At 40.4% G+C, this 10,660-nt stretch overlaps 1 pseudogene; it reads left to right on the forward strand.

Annotated features, from left to right (window-relative positions):
• Positions 1-2,401: 2,401 nt before the first annotated feature.
• Positions 2,402-8,770, forward strand: LOC139479536 (BTB/POZ domain-containing protein KCTD18-like; annotated as a pseudogene).
• The last annotated feature ends 1,890 nt before the right edge of the window (positions 8,771-10,660 follow it).

Here is a 10,660-nt window from a genome sequence, read left to right on the forward strand (position 1 = left end):
AGAATCGGAAATTCGAACAGACGATATGTGGAACTCGCAAGGCTAAGAGATGACCGTCTGTACTGTGAAATGCGACATCTAAGTTTGTTACTCTTCAATAAATTTTCAAGAATTGTGACCCTGCTTCACCATCAGGAAAACATCTTCTCATCCTTCGTTAATAGATACTTTCAGGGGAAGGTTTTATCGTGGATAAATTCTGTACATTTTGTCCTGAGAATCTTACCTGCTTAAAGAGTTATGGTTATTACAGGGAGATCAACCACATTTCCGTTTTCATAAAACATGACAATCCAGTGAAGTGCTAATGTTCCGGATATCCTATGCTAGAATGGGCGTTTGACTGTTGAGGACATTGCACTCATTGTTAGATACGTCGTCTCCTGGCAGACTTCTCGGATGTATAACAAGGGGGCGGCTGTGCAGTCCGTTGCCCGTTAAGGTTACACACAACCAAATGTTTTCCCATAGACTTCTATAGTAACGTTATGATTTTTTTTAAAATAACTAAGCATTCAACAGCTATTACCTGTACGTGTGTGCACAGTTTGGCCTTAGAGCAGCAATAAAAAAAATAAAAATGACTAGCTTAGCCAGCTCCTTTTCCGAGTACCGGAAGCTAAACACACCACCCCCAGTTTCGCACCAAATGTCACCTACTTGAAAATAGCTGTGGTCACATTCAGCATAAGTCATCATGTTGAAAAAGACAGTACTAAATATAGAAAAACATGGTCAGTTTTAATAACTGGATGGATGTACATTTGAAAGACATAAAAATCTTACAGAATATCCTCCAATCATAGCCTGCAGATATCTCTCGATCTGCACTGAAGGCTCCCTACGAAAACCGCACTGTCCAAACTGGTTCTGATTTGGTGTAGTAGAACCTTAAGGGCCGTGGCTAGCTGATGGGGCTCTTCGGGAGTGTTTCTGTCTTCTCTTACTTTCAGATTAGTACATATAGGATTACCTTAGTACATATCATTTGTGGGTCTGTCAGCGGAGGATACTCCGAGTCCAACAAGTATTTCTTCAGTAACTCTGACATTAGCGTTTTGGTAGATGAATCGATCGTGTTCAGAATTTGTTCTAGTATGGAATCGATGTATCAAAGGCGATAATTTATTTACAATTTCCTAATTAAAAATCCTTAATTCCGTTCGGGCGTGATAATCTCTCTGGACCGCTAGACGACACACAAACAAACAAACAAACATTCCTTGTGATTTGAGGTAGTGGTGATGATTCTGACAAGCTTAATGGTGTATATTTTAAGTGCGCTCCATACTTCCAGTAAGAGGGGAGACAACTCACTTGCACTTACACAGACCCAGATCACGGTGAAATTACACAATATCAATGTGCTATTTCTGAGATATTATGTTGGTAAAGGATCATATTTATTTTTTATATTGTATGTCTCTCTCATTCACTCTACACAAACAAAGAGTATTCAGTCAGCAATTACTACGTGACTCACATATGACAAAGTAGACACAATTTATGGATAACAACTTTAATACTGTAAAGGCGACGTTTCGGTATAGATGCCCATACCCTTGTCAAGCAAGACTGAATGAAGAACATTGTACACGATATATATAGTAGATGTAGTCTGTGCAAACAGTCTGTGCACTTGCAACATGGCAAACATACAGTTAGAAGTGAAGTTTATCACATCTCATCGCGATGGACGTATTCCATGTTTTACGAGGATACATGTTCAAATCAAACAAGCAGAGCGTGAGTGAGTGAGTTAGTTAGGTTTAACGCCGCTTTGAACAAGATTCCAGTTATACCACAGCGTGTCAGCGCGAAGTGGGATGAAAGCCCGAAGTGATATAGGTCTCAGACGTTTACCGTTTTGGTGAAACCCACCGCACAGGTGCTGACACACCTAGAAACAAAATCGGGGCGAACTGGGATTCGAAAACATAATCATAGGTTTGCCCCCGGGAGGCAACTCTGCACAGCGACGTGCGTCGCCTTACATGACCAATCAAGAAGAGACATGTTTCTAGAAGACGTGTCCTGCAATAGTGTCCACATGTCATGTCATAACTCATGTAAATAAAATAATGATGGTTATATTGAAAAAAAACTAACAACGCAATTTAATGTATTAGGTGCAGGTAACCATGGATATCACAAAGAATTGGGCTGCACAACAACCACGTCTTTGCCATCCCTTTACCGAGAAGAGGTCGAACAAATTGCGAGGGAGAGAGTGGAGCGAGGAGGCCATGCCAACATTTCACATCTACACCCTCTATCGAGCCAAAAAGAAGATGTTTCCACAGTGACCCACCACTAGACACTACTTAGGACTACAGACCAGCTCTGCAAGACAGAGGGTGGTGATGGTTTTCTGCTAATAGACGACGGTGACTAAGACAAAATGGGATTCGCAACAGACAACATTCGTCATCTCTGCGACGCTGAGGTAATTTATAGCGATGGAACAGCAGGGGTGCCAGTTATAATGTTCCTTCAAGTGTTCATCATTCACACATTTGTGGGCAGAGAGATGTTCCGTCACGTATCTTCCCTCCTTCCCGACAAGAAGCATACTACGTACGACAGGATGTTCCAGATTTCCAGATGCTGCTACTGTGAGAGGATAACAGCTTTCGCTCCAAACCTTTGAGGAATGAATTCAATTAAACCTGATGTGCGGTTATTCACCTGGTAGTAAACTATTCATTAATATTGCAAATGGACAAACAGGTGACGTACCTTTTACCCTGGGGTTACCAAAAAGAGACACGGGTGGCCCAGTCGTCTAAGGCGCCGCGATTCGCTGTGCAGAGTTGCGTCCTGGTTCGAATCCCGGTTCGCCCCGATTACTTTTCTAGGTTTGTCAGCACCATACCCGTGCTCGTGGGTTTTACCGAAGTGATAAACGTCTGAGACCTGCATCACTTCGGGCTTTCCTCCCACATTAAGCTGACACGCCGCTATATAACAGGAATACTGTTAAAGGCGGCGTTAAACACAACTCACTCACTAACTTTACAATGGCGGTCTGTAAATAATCGAGGCTGGACCAGACGATCCAGTGCTTTGCATCATAAGCATCAATACATGCAATTTGGATCGATGACATGCATCAACCAAGTCAGCGAGCCTGACCTCCCGTTAGTCGCCTCGACAAGCATAGTCGCCTTTTACGGCAAGCATGGGTTGCTGAAGACCTATTCTAACCCGGATCTTCACGGATCTTATGTGTAGATGTATGTTAAACCAGTTCTACAATTTATGATAACATTTATTAAGATTTTAGTTTTAGTTTACTTTTAATACAAGCAATAGTGAAACTACAAATAATTATATAAGCAGACGAAGGACTAACCTCCATCTCAAGAGGTTCAAAAGAATTATGAACCTTTACAAAGGTTGTGATAGAAGGCATCACCAAATGCTGGAGTGCATCGGCTCTATTATAAATTGGCTTCACCATGTTATAATTTCATGTGTTGTGTTTGATGTTTAAATTGAGTTAGAAGATTCTCTGTTTCGAAAGCAGATGTCAAAATAACTTGGTTATTTTGAAATATTTGGTATTTTTATCACGGCAATTGGTCACCGTTTACCCAAAAAGATGGCAGTTTGATAAGAGGCCGTTGACACTTTGGCAGCTGGAGTCGTGGAAGAGACAGTGGTTGAAAACGTCTTGGTGGAAGGTGTTTGGAATGGAGGAAATAACGTTTTGGCCTCTGTGTTGTCCTCTGTGTTGTCCTCTGTCATGTCTGACAGCCAGCCAGTACATCTCTCACATTGCCTCAGTGTCGACACCTGTCATTACCACCTCCGTTACTTAATGATCACTTTATTCATTATGATGTTACTTCTATGATTACTGATTGATAACGTTGGATAAAATTATATCTACGAGGGGCGTTCAATAAGTTTGCAACTTGGGCATTTGTGTTTACACAAACAATGTCAACTTTTGGCAGGTGTGACACTAGTCATAACATCAGGTTGACACGTGTCATAACACGTTCCAGACACTACAATAAGTTAGATGTGATGGCTTCATTCACCTAAGGGTGGTCCCAATCATGGATTCTCTCAAACATGCATTATTGCATTATATTGTTTCAGATAGAACTTGCTAGTAGTATCATACTCCCTCGAAAACCTCAGTGCAGGGCATAGCCAAGATTCCAGCTGTGTATCATTTATTATATCCCAGCACCATACACGTGTGCCAAGGTGTTAAACGTCTAGCACGTGTATTACTGTTGAGAATTGAGATAAACACCGATTTGTACAGTATATTGTACAGGTTTTTTAAAACAGGATCATATGTTTCTAAAGGATGCAACTGTGCATATCTCCTTGCTTTAGACGACTGGGCCACTTGTAACACCAGGTGTCAGTAATCCCACTTATAACCCTAACTAAACTGCTGAATTGTTGTTTAAAGTGGTCTTTAACAAACCATTCACTCAAATTGACAGGAACCAACTCACATTCTTAAATTTACCCCGCTTTTCTTTTGTTTCTAGATAGAAACCTACAAGCAATACTCGACACCCTGAACACGTGATAATCACTTAAAACTGTGGACAATATTTTGACATTTTGGAGGTGAGTGTACGATGTAATTGTTTTTCCTATTGAAACTCTGTGGTTCAAGAAAATGTGTCAACATTTACTTTACTGCATATCGAGTGTGAGGATGATTAGGCATCTGTCACAGCGGCAAAACTTTCTGTCTAAAGTGTCCAAACCGTGTGTGTCAGCTGTTTCCCCAGTGCGATGAGTCTACCGAAACATGTTACTGCCCAAATGCTACTAGTAGGACATACTTCCCCTTTTCGCGAACACCTGGTGTCATCACTTTTAGTGATCCATTCAAATTGTCACCGCTGTTTTGTCTTTTACGCCTCAACATATTGTTCTGCGGATAATAATACTCGATTCTTTTATGCTCTGGCGTTTGTGGTTCACCGCATCAGCAACATTGGTGCCTCGATTGTGTTAAATCTGAACAAATCACAAATTCACGTCAAAGGAATTGTAATCTAATAAGAACCTTAACGCACTTTGCATAAGAGTGTTCATGGAGAAAGGCAAACTAGAGTTCTCTATTTAATTAATGAAGTAGGGGCCCTTTAGGATCCGGGATAGAGTGAGTGAGTGAGTGAGTATGTATGTAACGTCACATCGGCAGTATTTCAGCCAGATCGTGACGAGAAGTTATACATTAATAATACACATATTTGGATTAAATGAAAACCTGTCAAACGATGGACAGTTCAATAACTAGAATATCACAGATGCGATGTTAAACTGGTTGAGAATATTACAAAGCAGTAAGTTAGAGTGTGGGTAGAATAGGTCTTGACAACCAATGCTTGCCGTTATCGGCGACTAACGGGATCGGGTGCTATGCACAGGTGCAGGACGCACATATCTGAAAGCAAAAAACAAGATAATCAATAATTAAAGTGACGGCATACCTTATCTCTCACGGTAAACACCCAATGCACAGAGAACACAGCAAACGCTATATTTATAGGACTAACATCGAACTACCAACTCGTGTTTCGTAGTATGTGGTCTAGTGTAATTTAGGGTTGGGACGGGTACTCGAGTACCCAATAACAGGTCGGGTAGCTTAGGACTCGAGTCCAATTTTCAAGACTCGAGTACCCGTTCAGGGGAGATAGTTATGCAATCATCATGAATCAAGTCTGTTCTCAGTAGTCTAGATCTTATACTTACCAGATCTGATTTAGTACTTTCAATGAGACAGGCGTACAATGAGAAAGTCCATGTTGTGGTGATAAGAACTCACAACTGACATTCCACAAGTGTTAGTTAAAATTCGTTTGATAACTTTTCATGATCATTGATTTTTTTATTTTTGTTCGGTTAAAAAACAAATTAGGTTGTTCAAAGTTGCAAGTTTGTATTTATACTTCAGCACGATAACAACAGAAAAGTTGTTCTGTTGGACTATTTCAACATAAAACTTAACAGTTTTCAATAATTTGCTGATCTGTTCAATAAAAATGTGAAATCTAATGTTAATTGTGTTGTCATTATTGTCGAAATCATTTTACGAAATACTGAAATAGTGCAATGTTAAAAATTAAAATACAAGCCTAGATACAGACACATATCGATTTATTACCCATGTCACGACTCACGTGTCAGGCAGTCATGTGATCTTACCGTTTCCCGCTCTCGCCTGTTTTGGTGACAGTGCTCAATGACTGGCGCCAGATTACTGATATTCTGCGTCACTTGTGGTTTTAGGTAAGCCATGCAGGCATTTAATAAAAAACATAATACCTTAGAACAGATTAATATATGTTTGATGACCTTTTATTCGCAAAAGCACTACAAACAAGTGGGATAACATTGAACTACGGGTGCTCGAATCCGGTTCGGGTAATGTCTGCCGGGTACTCGAGTTTTCATACCCGGTCGCAACCCTAGTGTAATTACTATTTGCGTTAAGTGAAGAATTTCCTGTTCGCTTGGTAACTTACAATGGTACCTTAGTGTCTCGCGAGATCCTCGCATACATCTGCTTCAAGCGCGGAAACATGCCTTGTTACAATGTGTGGTGATTCAGATACATGTATTAATAAGCACACAGCTGGGTGTCGATCTTGCAATATCACATATCAAAATCAGTTCAGACTGTCACAAACTAACTTAAAGCTGTTGTGCTAGGCCAGAGAGCCAAGCTGTGTTTCATATGTCCCAGAAATGTAAGCGAAAGTAGATGTTCTTCTTTACGTAAAAGCGGCCTTGAATGTCTAGTTTTCCCTCAAGGCATTACGATCGAGATCTGCGAAGATCCGGGGTAGAATGGGTCTTCAGCAACCCATGCTTGCTGTAAACAGCGACTAAGCTTGTCGTAAGAGGCGACTAACGGGATCGGGAAGTCAGGCTCGCTAACTTGGTTGATGCATGTCATCGTATCCAAATTGCATGGATTGATCCTCATGATGTCAATCACTGAATTGTCTGGTCCAGACTCGATAATTTACAGACCGCCTTCATATAGCTTGAATATTGCTAAGTGCGGCGTTAAACAACAAACAAACAAAATGAAGTAGGTGTCATATCCACCGTCCGATGTAGCTTGATCCCCTGACATTGAATTTGGTCTGAATCCATTCGATGTAAGTCGTAATTGGGAAACATGCATCATTGCCTCATATGATATTCTGATCTTATGGCACCTTACATGTGTTGGGTGGTGAATTATCCAATTACTGATTTATATGACCATTGCACACGCACACCCTGCCTCCCACCTACTCATCCGCACCCCTCCCCCCCCCCCCCCCCCCCCCCCACACACACACACACACGCGCACACCCCTCCGCCTCCCTTGACGTTATACTTTACTACTTTATGAATATAGGATGACTGTGACATAGACAGATTTGTATTCAGTGTCGAAAAAGTTTTTATCATGTTATACGCGGTGTGTGTCAAATCAATATTAATTCTGAAACCACTCTTAGACCAATTAATCATTGTCATGTGCGTTTTATGTACCTTAACAAGTCTTATCTCAGAGTGTATTTACATACTAGCCTGTTGGGATTCCGAGAGAGAATAGGTCCTTAGCAGCAAGGAAATGAACAGAGCTATTTACGCATTACATGTGTACGTGGTCTCGCGTGGGTTTCTTTACCCCGAAATGATATTTGTAAATTATCGGAAATGTAAATCGTTGAAAAGAAATACATTTCTGGTTGTGTTATCATTCAGGCTATGTATATAGTGCATTTTGCTTTTGACAAATTTTTCTAATTCAAGAGATAAACATACCATCCTTTTCATGGAGCTAGGTTACCTGTAAATATGACTGCACCAAGTTGATTCTGGAGTATGATCGTAAATCTTAGCTTCGATGCGACCATTAAATCAGTGTTTCAGTCAAAGGCGGTTATTGTGATTTGACACCTTTGATAGACCAATAAGAATCGAGTATTTTCTAAATGTAAGGTAGAATCACATGTTCATTAACAATGTGTTGTATTTCAGGATTCTCAAGTTGTGGACTTAAACGTTGGTGGTCGACATCTGACAACATCCCTGTCCACCCTCACCAAGTACCCGGACTCCATGTTGGCCGCCATGTTTAGTGGAAGGCATCCGGTAGCCAAGGACAAAGATGGCTTCTGTTTCATCGATGTAGATGGTGATGTGTTTGTTCATATCCTCAACTTTCTGAGATTCGGGAAAATGTGCCTCCACCCGAAAGAGCATCAGAGGTTAATGAATATGCGGAGTACTTTGGATTACAGGAACTGAAGGCACCTGTCCCCTAAGTGCTCTACGGAATGTGGAAAAAGAAGCTACCTGACTACCAAAGTCAATGGGATTGTGTGAAAAGTAAATTGAACGATATTCCCACAAGTTACTTTTACATTTGCGCAATAAAGTCTTATTGTCGATACTGTAGAATCAGTGACCCCAGGCAATTATTACACTATTGCCTTAATGTTTCAATCAAACAAAAACTTGCTTTTCAATCTTCTTGCAGTCGACCTGAAAAGACTTAATATTTTCACCGACGTTTTTCTGAGGGTATGCCCGGTTTGTGGTTGTAAAGCAGCAATGGGATTCAGAATTGGACGATGTCCTAAATTGTCACACATTGAGTCGACAGATAATTTTGATGAAAGGAATGTGAATCATCCGTGCCATGGGTGGAGAGCTCTGTTGCCTGCTGCTGTGATTTTGAAGCGATGGGTCATTGGTCAATGTTCGTCTAAGTGCTGATCAAATCTAGCAAGATCTAGTATTAATATTACGGAACATTTCTTTTTAATGTATATAGACTCAAACTCAAAACAGGATATGGATGAAGGACAACTGTTAACCCGTCACGGAGCGATTTACATTTTGCTGCTTCTCTAGGTTCTCATTTCCTGCGGATTTCCGTGTCAGAATAGGCTCCTAGTTACGCGTTGCCAATGGCGACCGAAGTGGGTACACTGGCTGATTGTGTGCCACTTGTACCAGATGATGTTAAATACCTGAAATATTGGTGACTGGCGTAAAAAAATCCGTTGCCATTGTGCCGAACCATGTGGTTTTTTTTTTTCACTTTAATTTAAGGCCAGGACACAAACATTTTTAAAATGAAAATTATTACTTTTGTGCTTACTTTTTGACAAATGTACAATGTAAAAGAATGTATGTGAATATCGTTAATAGCTGAAATGATTAAAGCTTGCAGTATACTGGGTTCCTTTTCACCCTTGACTTGACTTGTCTCAGAATTCAATGTTGGTCTTGGTAAAAACAAAATGTTCCTTGTGTTGGTTCAGTTATAGTAGAAATCTATTTGATGTGCGTCTCCTAATTACGACACGAAATGCACACACTTCCATCAGTGCCCATACACTCCTTTAATCCTGCAGGTGTGTTATGTCATATGTTCTAGGGGGTAGCGACACACAACCAAATTAATTACTTTTGTGTACACATGCATTTGTGTTAATATGGCCAATTTACAATTTCAAACCTTAATTTCAAACATTAGAAATGAAACATTTCCCTTAAACGTCCTGGTACAGAAATATTTAGGGATTGTACAAATGCCTAACGCAGGTTTCTGTAAACAAAGCTCGTTAGGACAAGGAATGCTCACTACATTAGCAAGTGAACATTTAAACGCTTACTTCTCGAACAACTCAAATATTTTCCAAGAAAACATTTATGTGAACTTTTCACTTGTACTTTAACCATCATAATTTGTTTAGGCCTTCATTTTAGTTAACCACAGTTACAGTCTAGTGACAGGTGATGAAACATGGATCCACCATTGGGACCAAGGAACCAATTGAAGCACCCCAATTCTACCCTCGTAATATGTTTTCTTCCTGCGAACAGCTCGTGTGTTGTTACAATTTTCTTAAATGGACCATATTGCGGCCAACTCTTCTCTATTGCACGTTAATCTTGACTACTCATCGAGATTTGGGTCGCGACTGTTTGCTCATGATAAAATGAATATTTATTGACAGACACCAGTAGCTAAATCCTGTTGGGTATTTCATGCAGGAAGCGGGGGTACTGTAAGTCCCCATGATCCCAAGCGAGGTGGCCTAGCTTTGGTTACTGGTGGCCTATAGCCCGTGTTTGAAAACTCTATACATGATATGTATATGTTATGCTCAAATATGTTTCATAAATTGATTTAAATATTACTTTGCATAAATGACTCATATGTGAATAACTTAACCTCGCTATATGACTGAAATAATGCCGATGGGCCGTTAAATTTTAACTCACTCACTCTTATCTTCTGCCTGATGATATATTAGAGTTTAAAATTGGTCAGGTTCGCAGACTAATAAATCGCGCCAAGGTCAAAGTTTAAGTTTGCACAGTGCATATTTCCTTCTGCTTATCTTATCATGAACAAGATCACAATGCAATATTACCGGGACACAACTCCGAGCGTTTCTGCATTCGAAGTTACACAGCGACTTGAGGTAGGTTGCCTTCTATAATCTCTCTACCAGTCGACATTAGGGTAGGACGGTACTCTCGTTCATTACTCGTTCTGGAATTGTATGTTATCACTTTATTATCACCCTAATAGTGACGTCACGCTATTATGAACCAGGAATTCACTGGCCATTCGTGCAAAATTTAAAAAAG

The sequence above is a fragment of the Haliotis cracherodii genome, unplaced genomic scaffold, assembly GCF_022045235.1.
Source record: "Haliotis cracherodii isolate W230 unplaced genomic scaffold, xgHalCrac1.p SCAF_4, whole genome shotgun sequence".
Lineage (NCBI taxonomy): Eukaryota > Metazoa > Mollusca > Gastropoda > Lepetellida > Haliotidae > Haliotis > Haliotis cracherodii.